Raw genomic sequence first — 19136 nt, 5'->3', positions numbered from 1 at the left:
TGACTTCTCGCAGCGAGGGAACCACCAGAAGGCCCTCGACACTGGACCTCAGTGTCCAAGCAGAATGATGGGGGTGGAGACGCTCCTTCAGGTATACTGGACCGAGGCCGTTTAGGGCTTTAAAGGTCAGCACCAACACTTTAAGTTATCACTCTCTCAACCCATGTAGGTTTGGAATGCCAGCACCTTGAACTGGGCACAGAAACAGGCTAGGAGCAAAGACTGGTGAGAAATGGTCAATACCTTCCACCTTCACTGTCAGGAGGCAGGATGTCGCTGAATGACAGTTGCTGGGAAGCACAAGTGGAGAGGCTGCTGTAGGGCTCAGGTCTTGCATCTGGACTTCCCACAGGCATCTTGTTGACCTCTGTGAGACCAGGATGCTGGAATAAGATGGGTCATTGGCTTGATCCAGCAGGATCTTCTCATGTTCTTAGTGGTCATATTTTGTACTGACTGCAGTGTCTGACAGGAGCAGCCCAACAAACAGAGCATGATAGCAATGCACTCCAAACAGAATGCCACCACATTGTGCAAAACAGTGGCTTTACCCATGCTAGCTAGAATATATGGACATTTATGGGTATTTCTGTTTGAACTCTATGACAGTATGCATGGCAGGTAGTTTTAGAAAACCATCTGCTTAATTATTACCAGCTTTTTCGCTGATAATTCCACCACCTAATTACTTGTAATATGTTTCAGGCATCTGTTTATTAACAGAATACACTCTCTTAAAACATTTTAATGAATGTTAACCAGGTGGCGTTCATTTTAAATGGAAATATTTTAATTATTCTTTTGAGGCACAGGGTTGCACACATGGTATATTTTATCAAGGTTGATTCTATGGGTATAGCAAGGCTACAGCAAGGCTATATTTTTTAAATGGCAGAAAATGACTCATTTACTATCTTATGCCTTCTGAGAAAATAGTAAGAAGATATTCAAAGCTTGAGTATAAATTGCTGTGTCCAGTGCTTCACAGACTGTTCCTTACTGAAGAAATTAACTGGATTTCTTCCATGAGGGATATACTTAAGTGAGCACCACATGCTTCTGTACCAGTCCCTGACCATATGGGCCACTAATCTAGGAAAATTTTCTGAGACCAAGTATGAGATCCATTCTGCTGAGCCCGAGATCAGAACCCTGGTATCCCTGAGTTTCCAGAACCACAAAAGAGACACAAGGAAAGATGAATTATTCATACAACTGGCTCATTTTTTACATTTGTTGTTTAGTTGTTTAGTCGTGTCCGACTCTTCATGACTCCATGGACCAGAGCACGCCAGGCACTCCTGTCTTCCACTGCCTCCCACAGTTTGGTCAAACTCATGCTGTTAGCTTCAAGAATACTATCCAACCATCTCGTCCTCTGCCGTCCCCTTCTCCTTGGCCCTCCATCTTTCCCAACATCAGGGTCTTTTCCAGGGAGTCTTCTCTTCTCATGAGGTGGCCAAAGTATTGGAGCCTCAGCTTCACGATCTGTCCTTCCAGTGAGCACTGATTTCCAGTGAGGGCTGATTTCCTTAAGAATGGAGAGGTCTGATCTGCTTGCAGTCCATGGGACTTTCAAGAGTCTCCTCCAGCACCATAATTCAAAACATCCCCCCCCCCCCCGAGGATGAACCGGGAAGCCACTCCAGTATCCCTGCCAAGAAAACTCCATGGACAAAGACAACAGGCATTTTTGACATGGTCTGCTACTAATGTTAGTCATTGGTTGTTCCATACTCATGTTGCTTAGCTTTCCTGATTTATTGATTGCCATTTAGACACCGCAAGCCGTTTGGGCAGCACACTAACTGGCATCTCATTCACTATCTGCTGCAGCACCCTCTACCTGCCCATGGTCTGAGACACAGAGTGAGCAGCTCAGCCATGACCACCATCAGCCAGAAATGAGAGCACCAGAAGGCACTGGCAGTGAGGCCAGATGGATGAAGGCTTGGCAGAGAGCAGCCACATAGCTGGATGGTGGCTGCCAGCATGATGCATTAAGCGTGCCAACTGGCAGAAGAGGAGGAGGAAAGGGGAAGGGAAGGGAGGAAGAAAGAGATGGGAGCGAGTGGGTGTTGGAAACTCTCATTTCCCAAGGAAGAGATGTCTCTCCTGCCCTGTGAGGGAACTCTTTCGGAAGGGCACCCTCAAGAGTTGCCACTATCAGAGCTGGCTGAGGCAAGTCATCCATGCCAAAAGAAGGAGGAGAGCTCAAGAGACAGGGATAAGGGAAATTGATGAAGCTCTTCAGTCAGGGCAGCCAAACCTCCCTGGGGGGAACTTGTAATATTATAAGGTTACTTGCTTGAGACCTATGGGGAGCCACTGCAGCCTTTTTAAAGAGTGCCTGAGGGATAGAAATGTATAGCATGGAACTGCTTCTTGCCTTACACACTGGGCAAGCCTATGGCAGCAATTATAAAGGCCTTCAAAGCCCTAAATGGCCTTGACCTGAAGGTATGTCTCCACCCACTTTGTTCTGCTTGGGTCCAGCTGAGATCCAGCACCGAGGGCCTTCTGGCAGTTCCCTCACTGTGAGAAGTGAAGTGACAGGGAACCAGGCAGAGGGTCTTCTTGGTAGTGGCCCCTGCCCTGTGGAACTCCCTCCCTTCAGATGTCAAGGAGATAAGTAACTATACAACATTTAGAAGACATTGAAGGCAGCCCTGTTTAGGGAAGTCTTTAATGTTTAATGTTTTATTATGTTTTTATATATGCTAGAAGCTGCCCAGAGTGGCTGGGGCAACCCAGTCAAATGAGCAGGGTACAATCATCATCATCATCATCATCACCAGGCAGAGTGAGGCAGTTGCTTCATGCACCAAATACTTGTTGGAGATTCATTCCCTGTGTCTGCAGTCATGGGATTGTTGTCTATCACATGACGGTGTATGTTTTCATTCCACAGTGTGGGAAGTGACGGAGATAGGATGTTTTGGTATTACTGTGTTCCGTGAAGTGGGGCTATTGTCCTTTGTTCTTTCTCTCTTTGCTGTCTGATGAGAAAGAGGAAGGAGCTAAGTGAGAATGCTCTGAGTGTATTATATGTAAATAAACATAGATTAGCCAAAATGTTGTGCTACTGAGCTCTGTTACACAAACTGTGAATACTCTGCGGATCCTTAAGCATGCTAATGCCTTTTGGCATCAGTCACTGTGATGCTCAGGTAGAAGAAAGCTTTTGTAGCTCCTGAACCATCGACCAGGAGGGAGAGAACATGCCAGTCCGGCATGTGCCTCTGCCAGGATCCTACACGAGAGTAGGACGCTCCTAACAATACTGAGGGGTAGAGTTGATGGCAAGTTGATGGAGGACATTGCTGTGAGTGCCACACTTCCTGCCTTCTGTCTCCTAAACTAGCCTGCTGCCCTCTGTGTGAACTCTTGACAGCAATATGTTTTAGGTCAGACCTTCATGCCAGCACATGTCAATTTAATCTTATAATCTGTTTTCATTAATTATGATTAAATATTTTCTATGTTCAGAATTTTTCACGTATAAAAAAAATCCCCAATTCTTACCTCAAGAATATTCATCACAAACATGCATGCACATGGATCTGTTGTGAGGAGACTTAGCAAGGTTTCTTAACAAAGTGATTCTTGTAGAGTAGATAATCACCAAAATGCATAGGTCAAATGCTGAAGTGAGTGGTTAGGCAGGGATTTTTTTTTTAAAAAAAGCTAATAACAAAAGAAAACAGAACAGTTAGCATTCTACATCCATTAGAGAATTGTGTGTGTGTGTCTCCTAACCTCGCCTTGAAAAGAGACAGAGAAAAGGTACAGAAAAGGGCAGCAGAAATAACAGATGGATATATAATCTTTAATAAGAAAGGCTTAAAGTGTTGGGACTTCAGAGATTAGGAGAGGGAAGATGATTGATGGGGAGCATTATGTGACGTGGAGAGAAAGCAAGGGGAAAGATTATTCACTTTCAAAATAAACTTCCTTGGAATCTCTCAAAGAAATTGATAGCAGTCAGTGTAAGCGAATACTTCCCACAGTTCAAAATTAAGCAATGTAATTTGTTACCACAGAATGTCTGATGGCCACTAATTACATTCTTAAACACTGTGACTTATTTATACATGGAGATTAGGACAGGAACATTCTCTCAGGCTGGGTGAGGACGTCACCTCCTCTTCCATTGGCCACACTGACTGCTGGGGCTCTCCCATTTATTTTTAGCCAATCATGGGCAATGCTGGCTGGAGGGGGGTGGACCAGAGGGCAGACTTTTTCTCTCTGGCTTTCCTCTGGTAACTCCCTGGTTATATAAGTCAACCATGCCTAGGCACCAGTTTCAGTCAGAGCTTGGTATCCCTACCCACACACCTGGCATTCTGTGTACAGGACTGCCTGAGAACAAGGCCTTGCTATGGAAGTCATCATATCTGGGGCCAGGGAGGAATTTGCCTTCAGACAAATTGGATCCATCTAGGATTTTTGCCTATCTCATACCAATCCACACAACTTGATGGTGGATAAGGCATTGGGGTGGATACTTTGTCTAGTTGGACAGTGGGGTCGGAACCCCCCAGATGTCCAAGGAAACAGGGTATCCAGTTAAAGGGATCTAGGGTATAGGTACAGTCGTGCCTTAGCTCCCAAACACCTTGGGAGTTGAACGTTCCAGCTCCTGAACGATCGAAAACTGGAAGTGAGTGTTCCAGCTTCTGAACTTTTTTTGGAAGACGGGTGTCCAGTGCGCCTGCACAATCGGTAACCAATCGGAAGCCACGCCTTTGTTTCTGAATGTTTTGGAAGTCAAATGGACTTCTGGAACGGATTCTGTTCGACTTCCGAGGTACGACTGTAATTCTATCCAGATGCCACTATGGTGATCTCAGGCTGGGTCTCCCTGATTTCGTAGACATCATAAGGTGATCTGTAACCTGGGTTAACTCTGACCAAAAAAATCAACCAGCAGACAGGTTGGTTTATGCACACCCATGGGTATTCTGGATATACACCTAATGAGAGCTGTAATCAATAAAGTTGTGGCCAATTTTAATCCCAAGTGGCTATCCTGCATTTATTCCAGTGTCACCATGCTTAGGCCCTTCCGCCCACAGCTTCCACAATGAGCCCAATGTATGAACCGTGCTTCTCATAATTAGGGATCACAGGGACCTCAGCTTTTGAGTGGTGCTTTCCAGGGATGTGTATTTAGCATAATGGTTAATTTAGCCCCCTTTCCCCCACAATAGGTTAAATTCCATTCACAGTTTTATCACAGGGTAAGCCAGTATATGAATGCTCATAAAATCTGACAGAATGAAATAGCTTGGCAATAAAAATCATCCACGATTAAACGGAATCTAAGCAAGTTGCCTAGAGGGAAAGATACTCTACTTTGAGAGGGCCCACTGGAGGTCTTTAAGAAACGGAATAGTTGATGTGTCTATGAGAAGCGTCCTGGGTTAAAGGGCAATGACTGCTTAAAACATTCATTGGACTACGAATCATATCTCTTCTACTTCATAACAGACCAAGATGCTGGGTGTCATAAATTCACAATGGATCTGCTGGCTATTGTGCAATTGGTTCAAGTAAAGTGTCTGGACAGGGAGCAGTCAAAACTACAGTGGTACCTCAGGTTAAGTACTTAATTTGTTCCGGAGGTCCGTACTTAACCTGAAACTGTTCTTAACCTGAACCACCACTTTAGCTAATGGGGTCTCCTGCTGCTGCTGTGCCGCCGGAGCACGATTTCTGTTCTCATCCTGAAGCAAAGTTCTTAACCTGAAGCACTATTTCTGGGTGAGCGGAGTCTGTAACCTGAAGCGTATGTAACCTGTGGTACCACTGTACAGGGGTTTATTTTTAGCATATTCATATGCTGTAGACAAGTGAATTGCACATATTTTATTAAAATACAGTGGTACCTTGGGTTACATACGCTTCAGGTTACATACGCTTTAGGTTGCAGACTCCGCTAACCCAGAAATATTACCTCAGGTTAAGAATTTTGCTTCAGGATGAATGAGAACAGAAATCGTGCTCCGGCGGCACAGCAGCAGCAGGAGGCCCCATTAGCTAAAGTGGTCTTCAGGATAAGAACAGTTTCAGGTTAAGAACGGACATCCAGAACGAATTAAGTACTTAACCCGAGGTACCATTGCACAGAGTCAAGCATAAAACAAAATCAGGTATTAACATGAATATCCCTTATTTTTCAGGGGGCTGAGCTGCATTTCCATTGAACCTTAGTTCATGAAACTCTTCACATATTTCTCTTTTATGGTATTATCCACAGCCATTTATTGACTAGGGGTTGAGATTGGTTATATTCTGCATTATTAACATAATAAAATTATAATAAACAGAAAAAAATGTCCTTACTTTTTTGACCTCTAGAGGCTCTCAGTTTATATGACAATTTTTCCAGTAGGGCTGATTCCCATCCCTTTGTGTAATAGTAAGAAATATCTGCCCTCCAGAAATTGAACAATTGTGGCTCTGGTTAGCATATGGATAGCATATGGATAATCCACACACACCTTCCCACATTTCATTTGAACTAATAGAAGAAGAAAGAAACCTATTGGACGCAATCCCTGGGAAATTTTCCTGCTGAAGGTCAAGTGCGATGAACAGGGAGTGTATATGTAGATTCACCTCCAGCAGAAATGAAGCCCAAATATGGGTAATAAGCTGGGACAGGAACATGACTTTGGTTGAGACATTGATGATATTACTGCTTATTAATTCCACCAACACAAACAGGTGCAACATTCTAATTTTGATGTGAAGAGGCTACGTGTAACCGAAAGATGAACTTAGATTGCAATCTGAAGCATTTTCTTAGGAGGCAGCTTCCAGAAGAATACCATTTTTCTGCCTCCAGTACCTATTTTTGTGTGTCATTAAAAAAATAATAATTAGAGAAGTTCTGTCCTTTTGCCTTTCTACTTTAGATACAAATTGTCATCCTCATCACCATCATCTAAGCACTATCTCATTTTTAAATTCCCACCCAACTGAGAAAACATCCTTAAAAATCATTGTTAAAGCATATATTTCAGAGTGTGGTGAAATGTTTAGAATTGTGTTTTCTTCCCTGCCGCAGACAAGATGGAATCTTGTTTTGATGTTAGAAAATGGCTTAAGGCTGCCTAGTTTGATGACTTCCTGGAGCCAGGTGAAGACCTTTTTATTTTCCTAGACTTTTAAACTTTTGATGATCCGCTTTATTCTGCCTCATTTATTTATTGTATTACTGCTTTCATATGTTTGTTGGTTTGACCTTATTTATGTACTTTTTATTTTATTGTAAGCTGACTTGGTAGTTTGATTTAAAGAGCAAACTATTATTTCCTTTTTCCTGAAATTCAGTAATGAGATTGATTTCTGAAACTTTTAGGTAGAATCTGCACACATATAACAAATGCTGTGAAAATTTTGCATAGCTCACTGTCAAATTTTGCATAGCTCACTGTCGCCAACTAGTGTCGCATTTGTATATTGCAGCTTACAACACATTTAAAATGTTGTATTTGCAGCTGTATAGCTGAGCTCTTGGTTTCCTAAAATAGGCAGTACCAAGTACCAAAATCCACCAAGGAAGGAGATAGGCTGCAATGAACTCCCATTCAGTGATGGGTGGGCAGGAAAATAATTGCAGTGGAAGGAGTGCAGACACACCTGTAGAATCCATAGCATTTATGTAAACAGCAGGCAATCCAACACAACTCTCAGCATCTCCTCCTCATCCTAACCTGTCTCAGCTGGTGGATCCAGTGGTTTGGGCTGCAGGGTAAGTTACTGTCAATGTGAATAATTTTGTAGAGGTTTACAGGATGAATTTTGCATAGGTAATTGTCTTAGGGCCAGTCTTGTAGTGTGCATGTTCATCTTATGCTAACTACATCCCAGTAGGATCAGTAATGGAAACTGACAAAATATTCTAGGTTCAGCCATCAGAAGGCATCGTATGTTAATTTCACGTGCAGGCTGGATATCTGTTTTCCTCCTTTGACTTGCCTGGTGATGTAACGAAGGTCAGATGTTCCCTCTTTGGAATGAAATGTTTCTGCTTCGCGGGAGAAGAACTAGAGATAATCAGCGGTCTCATTGCTCCATTTGGTCCTGTTCAAGGAAGTGTTTCTGACTGGAACAGTGGATGAAAACACACCAAGCAGCAGAAGCACGGAAAAGTATCAGTTCTCTGGGGAGAAAATTCATGCAAGAGGCAACATAAAAGGATGAGCCGTTCATGTGAGAGAAATCAATATTCACATGCAAATGCAGCCTCTGAAGTTTATGAACCAGTTCCATGCTTAAGTGACTCAGTTTCAGATAATCATATGAAGGTTCAGCTCTAGTTTATTCTGCCAGAGGGAAATCTGAATGCATTTCTGATAATGGGGTGGGGAGAAACCAAAAAGCAAGAAGATATTGAAAGCAATTATAGCGTGTAAGGCAGTTGTCTATGACTCAGGAAGTCCATAGTTTGAATCTCACGTTTCACGAATGCACTTGGAAGCTTTAAACAAGTCACTTTCTCTTGGCCTCAGTATCCCTGTCTGCAATATGGGAGATAATAAGATTGAATTACCTTACAGCAGAGATAGCAGACCTGTGAGCTAGAAATTTTTGTTATCCTGCTGCTGTCGTGAGGGCTTCTTTTGTTGTCTTTTATTATTCAATGTTGGTTTTTAATTATTATTGCATTCTGCATTTTTAATACTTTGTTGTAAACTGCCTGCGGAATGTTTAATCATAGGCAGCTGTAGAAATCTGATAAAATAAATAAATAAATGGCCCCATCCGTTTAAGGCAGCCTGGCCAATTCTCAGGGGTGGTGGGAGTTGTCATCCAGCAATTTCTGGAAGACCACATGTTCCCCATCCATGGCTTGGAAGGTGGCAGCTAAGGTTTACTAGATTATCTATCTATCACTGTTACAGGCTACTTTTAATGAAATGGTGCCAGGCTGGAGATACATACCATAAAACGTCTTTCTTATTATTTATTTGGCTCATGTACCTTTAATTGGGACGCGGGTGGTGTTGTGGGTTAAACCACAGAGCCTAGGACTTGCTGATCAGAAGGTCGGCGGTTCGAATCCCCACGATGGGGTAAGCTCCCGTTGTTTGGTCCCAGTTCCTGCCAACCTAGCAGTTCAAAAGCACCTCAAAGTACAAGTAGATAAATAGGTACCGCTCCGGCAGGAAGGTAAACGGCGTTTCTGTGCGCTGATCTGGTTCGCCAGAAGCGGCTTAGTCATGCTGGCCACATGACCCGGAAGCTGTACGCCGGCTCCCTCGGCCAATAAAGCGAGATGAACGCCGCAACCACAGAGTCTGAGATTACACACACACACACACACACACACACACACACACACACACTGCATCTGTAAGCTAGCAAGTTCCCTAATAAACATCATCAATGCACTTTTGCGTTAGGAGTGCAGAAATATATAATCTGGTTGCCATGAGAGTTTTAAAAACGTCTCTGCCAATGAAACCAGAAACATTGCACTAATATCATACCCTCCAATATTTCTCTGATGAAAATAGAGACATCATATTCAATAACAATAACAGCAATAATAATTTTATTATTTATACCCCAGCCACTCTGGGCAGCTTCCAACATATAAAAAATACAATAAAATATTAAACATTTTAAAACTTACCTATACATGGCTTCCTTCAGATGTATTCTAAAGGTTGTATGGTAACTTATCTCCTTGGCTCGGGGGGTCACATAACTCTATACCCTCCAACATTTCTCCGATGAAAATATGGATGTTTTAAGGAAAAGCAGGACATTCAGGGATCAGATCAGAAACCGGGATGGCTTCTGTAAATCTGGGACTGTACCTGGAAAATAGGGAGACTGGGAGGGATCTGCATGGCGCTGTTTTGCAAGGGCAACATGTCCCATAACTTTGGCAAGTATAAAAGCCAAGTTCATCTTGCATTTAAAAACAAATTGAGCAAGAGGACTGCGCACCATGCTGGGTAGGAACTGACACTCACGGCTTTCAATTTTTAGGCAGACTAATATCATTCCATATAATTTTATTCAAATAGAAATGTAGAGGAATGAAGGAGGCAGGTGACAGGCAATCCAAAGGCAAAGGGAATTGATTTATACAGGGAACCTTTCATCTCTGGAGCAATAAGCTAGAGGGTAGTGCAAACTGATTAGTCTAAAAATGAGCTTAAATGGCTACATTGAACATATAGACACTGCTGAGTGCACTTGGTGGCATTTGCCATTCCACTTTGCCGTTTATCTTTTAATCTCTCTTTCTCGCATCTGTTGAAGAAAGGTTCTTCTGATTTCTGCGCTGTGACAAATCAGTGGCTTTGGTGTTGAAGCGATAGGGAAAGCCAGAAGTACTGTTGTCTGCTTACCTTTTGGGGCAACAGTCTTGGTAGTAGCATGAATGTAGGCAGGGAAAGAGAAAGGCAGTTTTCTAAACCAAACTTTCCTTCCCCTTGGATTGTAGCTCCATTCTTAAAATTAAAATGGGCAGTGGACATTGGATTTTGCTTCCGGAAGCCACTGTTTAAGGCAGTCTTTGTTGCTTTCCACCAGTGACAATAGTCCAATAGAAAGGAAAGCTATATTCAATCAAAAGCATTTTTGCATGGAAGATTAGTTGAGGTGAATTGCCATTTTGTAGAACTTTATTATTTATTCGCTTGCTATATTCATTCTCTGACAAAGGCATATTGTGCTCTGAAGGCTTCTCCGCATCATGACATGATAAGACACTTATTTTTGCAGATTCTTTTTGATTCCCCCTACCATTTTATGTGGCTCTGAATTGACAGAATTTAAATTAATTTTCCAGCTAAATCTATTATGGCTGAATAAACAAACAAGGAGAGAGTGATGGTGATTGGTATTTTTGTAGCGGCTGGGAATAAGTCTTCTGCCTTTTACTGGGAATGAAATAACAAAATGGTTCTCTGGTTGTGTTGGACTTGCTACTAGTGGCCCTTTTTAAATGAAAGTTTCCTCTCCCCCCCCCCTTTACATTCCATCACTGTGGCTGCAATCCACTATCCATTTACTGCAGAACAGGTCTTAGGTAAAGGGACCCCTGACCATTAGGTCCGGTCGTGACTGACTCTGGGTTGCGGCGCTCATCTCGCTTTATTGGCTGAGGGAGCCGGCGTACAGCTTCCGGGTCATGTTACCAGCATAACTAAGCCACTTCTGGTGAACCGGAGCAGTGCACGGAAATGCCGTTTACCTTCCCGCCGTAGCGGTACCTATTTATCTACTTGCACTTTGATGTGCTTTCAAACTGCTAGGTTGGCAGGAGCTGGGACCGAGCAATGGGAGCTCACCCTGTCGCGGGGATTCGAACCGCCTACCTTCTGATCGGCAAGTCCTAGGCTCTGTGGTTTAACCCACAGCACCACCCCCGTGAACAGGTCTTAACAGCCTTTAATAGGATGAAATGTGTTATGGGTTGCAGCCAAATAAGTTACTTTCATGAGGGAAGCACTCCCTTAACTGCCAAGCATAGATTTGGGGCAATGTGGAAACACCTGGGCCTCACGTAAGTTCTGGTGGCCTAAAGGTGAGAAGGGACCCTCAGCTCTCTAAACTGTGCCTGGTCACTCTCGAAGCCATCTGTTGCTGTTGTTGTTTACAGCATCCCTGGGTTATTTATAAGCCTGTGTAAGATTTAATTCAAAAAGCAAGCTTACTGGAGAGAGAAGGAGAAATGTCAATAAAGCATGCCTTTTGGAAGGGATTTTTTGTGTGGGATTCCTTTCATCTTTCAATTCTGATGTAATCAACACTTCTCTGGATAAAGTTAACATTTACAGCCTCATAAATTGACATTTCCCTGACAATGTCTGTATCTTTTCTCAACAACTTTATTTTCTAGTCAAGGCCAGGTGCAGTATCAGACAAGTTGCCAGCGGAATTTAAGACTCAACTACACAAGGATTCTTTTCATACAGTTGTAGTATTGGAAGGGACTTTGAGGCTGAACACAAGACTGGGATGTTCATTGCTGTCTTCTGCAAGGTAAGTTCACAGTAATACAAGAAATTCACATTTTACCTTGAAATCATTTTTTAAAAATACTGATAATTTCAATTTTCATATTCTTCAGTGGGAGACCTAATCATGCAGTTTTCTTCATGGTGTTGAAGAACATACACAAGTGCAGCACACTTTTCCTTCACATGTTCTCACGAGACATTAATATATTGGGTGTAACATAGAGACCCAATATATTAATTTACAGTTTTTCAATTCACCTAAAGATTTGAACGGCTTCCCTTTCCTTGCCTTACTTTTCCTTGTTTGTTTTTCCTGTAAATAGACTGTGAGGACTTTGAGGAAAAGGACTTGTTTTTATTTCTTTGTGCAGACCTGCAGATGACAATGGAAACCATTCTAGAAAGGCTCGGGTATCTTGGAGGGTTTTCTTCTGTAGTTAAAATTAGCCTGAAACACAAGAGCGTTGTCACTGTTTGGGTTCCTGGCTTGGAGAATGTGTGACGTTGGCCTGGATGCTATGTAACACCCGAATCTGTGTAATCATTGAAGTGGAATACAGTGGTACCTTGGGTTACAAACATTTCGGGTTACAGACTCCACTAACCCGGAAGCAGTACCTCGGGTTAAGAACTTTACCTCAGGATGAGAACAGAAATCGCACGGTGGTGGCGTGGCGGCCCCATTAGCTAAAGTGGTACCTTAGGTTAAGAACAGTTTCAGGTTAAGAACAGACCTCCGGAATGAATTAAGTTCTTTATATATATATATAAAATATTTATTAAAGTTTCACAAATTATACAGACAAACACAATACAAACAAACACAAACAAAAAAAGAACAAGTATAATTTCAAACCCTTATTTTCTTATAACTTACTTCTCCGACCTCCTCATACCTCCCCTTTCTCCATTCCAATTTCAAATTTTAATTCAGCAAATCCTCACCCTTAATTTTATCTATTTTTTAACCTTTCTTTTCTTTTAACTTGATCCTTACAACTGTAATCCACTTAATTTCTAAACCAGCATCATTCTAACATTCATTAATTTTGCAATGTTTCTTAAGATAGTTCTTAAATTTCTTCCAATCTTCTTCCTCCGTCTCTTTTCCCTGGTCTTGGATTCTGCCGGTCATTTCTGCCAGTCCCATATAGTCTATCACCTTCATCTGCCCGGAATGAATTAAGTTCTTAACCAGAGGTACCACTGTATATGGATTTAAGTGATCACATTCTAAGCATATCATTTTAGCTAGTTTCTGGATTTTTGTCAAAGGCAAGAATCCTAAACATATGAATCTGGGAGAAGGTTCCATTGAACTCTATGGGTTGTATCAAACGGTCATTCTCAGTATTTCCCCATTGAAATCAATGTACCTAAGTCCCTTAAGTGTCTTGTTTTCAGTGGGTTTACTCTGAATATGGTACTTAGTCAGATGCAGCCCTGATGACTTCCTTCTGAAAAGACACGTAAAGGACTGGATCCTTTATTACCCATTCTCATTCTTCCATTATTATCAGGTTAGAATTTTGAAGTGGACTGATAGACTGAAGTATGATTCAAATAATTAGTAAAGAAAAACCTCTGGTTTAAGTAAATCTTCAAACATTCTATTTTCTCTGCTGAAAATATGGTTGCAAACCTAAAGGAAGATAGTCATTTGGTTCCTCTTCCACCGACCTGACAATACGAAATTTGAAGTGCAAACCATTCATTTGAGTATTATTGCTTAAATAAGTGATTTTGGAAAATGTAGATGGTTTACAATGGCAGCATTTTGTACATCGTTTTTGTTGTCAACATGAGTTCTAAATAGAATAGATGATAACAAAAAAACCATGCTCATTGACCTCCATATTTTCATTTTCTAAAGTACCTTATCAGTACAAGGGTTGAGCATTATGTATTTAACATTCCCCAGTTTCCATGAAAATATATTAAATCCCAAGTAATAAGGGGGAAGGAATATATAATTGCACATCACAAACATGCATAGGACATTATGCTTTTGATCTTATATGCCAGCCTGGTCTTTGTCCATTTTCATAATATTTTAACTCTACTGTATTGCTTTGACACAAAACTGATTTACACCGCTACTGTTCTTCCACTATCGCTGGGCCGTTTTATCTCCTCTGGTTGCTTTTTACACTCTTCCGTGGACACAAATAACTACATAGCTATTCAGTGTGTCAGGCCCAGACTTATCAAACCATCAGAGCCCAAACCAAATGAGACACAGTAATAACACAGCCCTGTTTTGTCCTTCATCCCCTTTCTTTAAGATAACACTGCTAGGAGGCTTAGAATGGAGCTAGAAGCATTATTTTATTATTTAAAGGAGGGAAATTTAGGTGCCATATTTCCCCAAGCATTTAGGCACCACAGGGTGTTTCGAGAGAGTAATGGAGCGCTGGTGCATCCCACTGCGCTTCACTTTGGGAGGAAATGGGTCATATTTCACCCTTATCTGTTCATTTCCTGCTGTTTACAGATTGTGCCACTGCCTTGCCATAAATCACTGTAGCTTTGAAGTATGGAGGTTCCTTTTACTATTTTCTTTTGAATGAGTGTGCAAATCGCTTTTAATACAAGTCCAGAATGCAGTTGCACCTGAATGTTTGGTGGGATAAAACCACTTTTAGGTTGTCATTAGGGAACGTGTGGGTGGAGGGGTGTAAACAGAAGACACACATACCCAACAATCTTTAGGATTGCATGTTGATAAGGAGGAGGGTCTTCTGCAGATGTTTGCCCCCCACCCCACACTTTTCACAGACTTACACTAAGCCTGAGGCTATACCTCAAGAAATGGGAAAAAGCTCAATTGAACTCCCTGGGACTTACTTCAGAGAAGACATGTATAATGTTAGTTCCTTATCATAAATTCCAGTTCTCTTCCCCTGCCTTCTCCATTCATATTTGCTCCATCATCTCAGTAAATTCTGCCCTTGCATTCTTGGAACAGAATATACACAGGAAACAGATAAAAGGAGAGTCAGAAAAATAAGCCACAGCATCAATATTCCAAATATTTTTCTCTACTTTTAACTGCCTTAAAAAAAAAGGGTTAGTGATTTAATAGGATTAATTTTCACACTGAAAACAGCAGAGTGATGCCATAACATTTCCCCCCATGTGTACTTCTTTTGGGATATATATATATAGTTTAATATGCTTGTGGCGATCACACAGGGTCCCCGGACGTTTAACGGTCTATTGATCCCTGTGCCACCACTGTGCTCGCTTCCCCGCTGCCACCAACCTGTTACTTTTGGGTAAAACACTGAGTCCAGACAGTTATTAAAATTGAACCAAATAAACAAGTTTATTTTATAAGCGTTAACAAGTTTATGGCTTCTCAGATAATATTCTTGTCAGTTTCTTAACTTTAGTTTCTTTACCGGCCTATACCTTCCTAATACCTTCTGACTGATTATATCAACTGTTTGACTGACTCCTCTTAACAGATTCTCTCACTCTCCCACATCAGACTAGCCCAACCCACAGTTGCATCTGTTTTGGTTCTCTCCCTATCTTCCTCCATTGCAAAGAAACAGTGGACACTTAAACACTGCAGATTTATTAATACTTAACACCTAATGAAATGCCTTACCTTGGTTCAGAAGTGGTCCCAACTCTTACAATACCCAGGGTGGGTTAATGCCACAATAGCCATGCACTACTCACTCCATTTAATGGGGTTTGCTCCCTCATAAATATGTTCTGGATCACAGTGTGAATAGGTTAGTCTTAAAGGGGCTACACAGTAGTGTTAACAAAAGACTCCATCCATTTCCAGACCTATGGGGAAAGATTATTCCCCTCCCTCAGCACTGGAACACAGTACTTAGAAACACATGGGAGAGACTTCTTTGCCATAGCTATATTTTTGGATTAGGATTGGCTGAATTTAGCAGAGACCTGACTGACCGGAGAACAGGGGAGCGACAGAAATGTTTGCAGAAATGTACGTGGGGCAGGAAAGAGTATGTGGCTTTGAGATTTTGCTTAGCATTCTCATGGGGAGGGCTGTGTCTTAGCAGTCCCAGGGGACCAGCCCCCACTGACTGCAAAGTCAAGTGGTTAAATCTAGTCATTTTCAAGGAGGGACTCAACAGGACAATGCCTGCCATGACCTCACTCCCTGTCTTGGCAAGTGTTTTGCTATGAGTTGAAGAGATTTCAATTTCGCAGTGAAAGGTGTCTTTTTTTCCTTAGGGAACTTTTGCTCTTTGAGAGAGAAAAATCATGTCACTCAAAGTGTTACCTTGCACTGCAATTAAAAAAACAGAATGAAGTCCATAAGATTGAGCAAAATGCTCCAGCATGTGATGCTTGAAGCCCTGAATAGCCTGGGCCCCATATGTCTGAAAGATAACCTCCATCCCGCAGACTTGGGTGTTCAGCTGGGCAGACAATTGCTTGTTCTGCAACTCCCAGTGTGGGAAATGGCAGCCCAATGGAGAGCTTTCTCTGTGGCAGCCGTCCAGTTGTGGAACTCCTGCACCACAGAGGATGTGTCTGCCAACATCATTATATAGCTCTCAGCTTGTAATGCAGGAATTCCAGCTTAAAATTTAATAAAAAATAAAAGATAATAATAATAAAACCTGTTGTTGTTTTTAACTGTATGCTTGTATTGCTGTAATACTGTCCTGGGACCCTGGGATAAAGAGTGGATAAAAACAAAATTTTATATAGAAAATACATAAATAATGTGTGTTGAGGCAGCTAACCTATAGGAGCAGGCAAAGTCAATGTTGCAACACAGTCCTAGGCATGTAATTTCCATATATCTGCTTATTGGACTCAGCGACAAAAGAACATTTGGATAGAAGCATCAACTGTGTAGGGACTGTATGAGCTATGTCCATCATATGCTACCTGCTAGCATCAGGGCTCTTGTGCCAATGTACAGGGGACTTTTAATGTTGTACAACAGAACAATCTAATGCCACAGTTACACTAGCATAAACCTGTTGTGCAAAATAGTTTGCACAATCTTTTCGTGCAACAAAGTTACCAGCAACCTAGTTACACATTTTATTGTGCAACAACATTCAGTTGTTACAAAACATTTTGCCAATGGAAACAGCATGTCACTAAGTGACTTTACTTTGTTGCTACATTAGATACAACCCTTTGTATGTTTAACAGAGTTTGTGTCTGGTCAGGATAACAGATTGGAACAGGGATGCTTGAGGCATTTGAGTTTTACACATTCTGATATGAAATGACCTTATCTGTACCACCCAAAATCATGTGTCAGTCAGGGAGTAGCACTGGACTTTGCACTTCTGTTGTGAAAAGCTCCATTCGAAAAGCTTATAGAGCTACAATTCTCAGAGTCAATCCCTCTTCCCAGGAGACTCTGTGATTGTAGCTCTGTGAAGGGAATAGGAGGTCTTCTAACAATGCTCAGTACAGTGGTACCTTGGGTTACAGACAGTTCAGGTTATAGACACTTCAGGTTACAGACTCCGCTAACCCAGAAATAGTACCTCGGGTTAAGAACTTTGCTTCAGGATGAGAACAGAAATCGTGCTCTGGTGGCGTGGCGGCAGCAGGAGGCCCCATTAGCTAAAGTGGTACCTCAGGTTAAGAACAGTTTCAGGTTAAGAACGCACCTCCAGAACAAATTAAGTTCTTAACCCGAGGTACCACTGTATCCTTAATGAACCACAGTTCCCAGGATTCATTGGGAGAAGCCGCAACTGTTTGAAGTGGTATGATATTGCCTTAAATGGATAATGCAGCTGTGAAGATGCTTTTGCTGTGACCAGCTGCTAAAATCAGCTGGTGCAAATTCTGCCGAAAACCTTTTCTTTTTCTCTCCACCTCCCCACCCCAATTTAATACAGGATCAAAGGCAACATTTGTTATCTTTGTCCCTGTCACTGGCTTTCAGAAGTGTAGCTTTTGAGACGAAGACCTCCAAATGAGTTTAGAGCATACTCTGTTTCTACGCTTTGAATGTATTAGTGCACAGTCAAGGCTGGAGATTACCCTGTGCCAATTTACAGCCTGTCACCCTCCCCCTGGAGCTAAGAAAGATTTGAATATATAAGAAAGTGTTCAGCTCCCTCAGGCACTGGAAAGTTTTCAGAAACAAATTCATCTGAGATTCCTTCTCCTTATTTCTATGACAACACACCAAGGCCGATAATCTAGACCTCCATCTACAAAGTTTATTTCAAAGACAAGAGTTTATTATAACATTCAGCAAATATGTTATTCCCAGGGTGGGGTGGGGCTTTCTCTTTATCGTCTATTGAGGGAGAAGAAAGAGTCTGCTGTCAGTGTCTACAAAAGCCACAGAACACAGTGGCTACATAAGCACGCAAGATTTCCTGTGGAGGTATTGCGTGGGATAGCAATTAACAAATAATTGGAAATTCCCCACCATGTGCAATTGCTCTCCAACTGGAAAAATGACATGCAAGAGTAAACCTTTCACTCCAGGAAAGAAGAATCACAAACGCAATCTACATGCTGTAGGCTAAGCCACATCAAAAATGGTCTCAACTTTCTACTTTGGAAGAAGTGCAAGCCCTAAGTGGCTTACAACCTAACTACTTTTATGCTATTCTAAAATGCTGTTCATGTGTACTTGCTAAGTGAGGATAACCTTTCATGTATCTGATATGCTCCATTCTGATTCACGACCCCCTTTGCCTGGTAGCATGTGGTCCAAGAAGAGGCAAATGAGGGGAAGAATTCTGCCCACGTCATCTTCCCTGCAATGTCCCATGAGGAAAATCTCTTGCATGGATCAGCACAGGAGGAGGAGGAAGAAGCCTTTATAAGGCTTTCACCTCTGGAATTGGGGGCCATTTTGCCCTACAAGCTTCCTACTCATCCACCCTTGGATTAGACCCTACACTGAACAATTATGGGTGGCTGGTTGATGGGACCAGAAAGTAATTTTCTTTCCCAACCTGGTTGACTCTGGGTTGGGTCCCCCCCCCCACTTTCCTTCAGTGACCTTTATGGCTTTCTTTGGTTAGGCAGAAGAATCATTGTCTTGTATAAGGGTGGAAATGGCGTTGGGCAGGCTCAACATAATAAAAGGGAGCCCCCATGAGGGTCATGACATTCCCTAAACTCAGGTTGGGTCTGTGCCTGACTGGAATACTC

The sequence above is a fragment of the Podarcis liolepis genome, assembly GCF_965112155.1.
Source record: "Podarcis liolepis genome assembly, chromosome: 11".
NCBI lineage: Eukaryota > Metazoa > Chordata > Lepidosauria > Squamata > Lacertidae > Podarcis > Podarcis liolepis.
Note: the sequence above shows the minus strand (reverse complement) of the source record.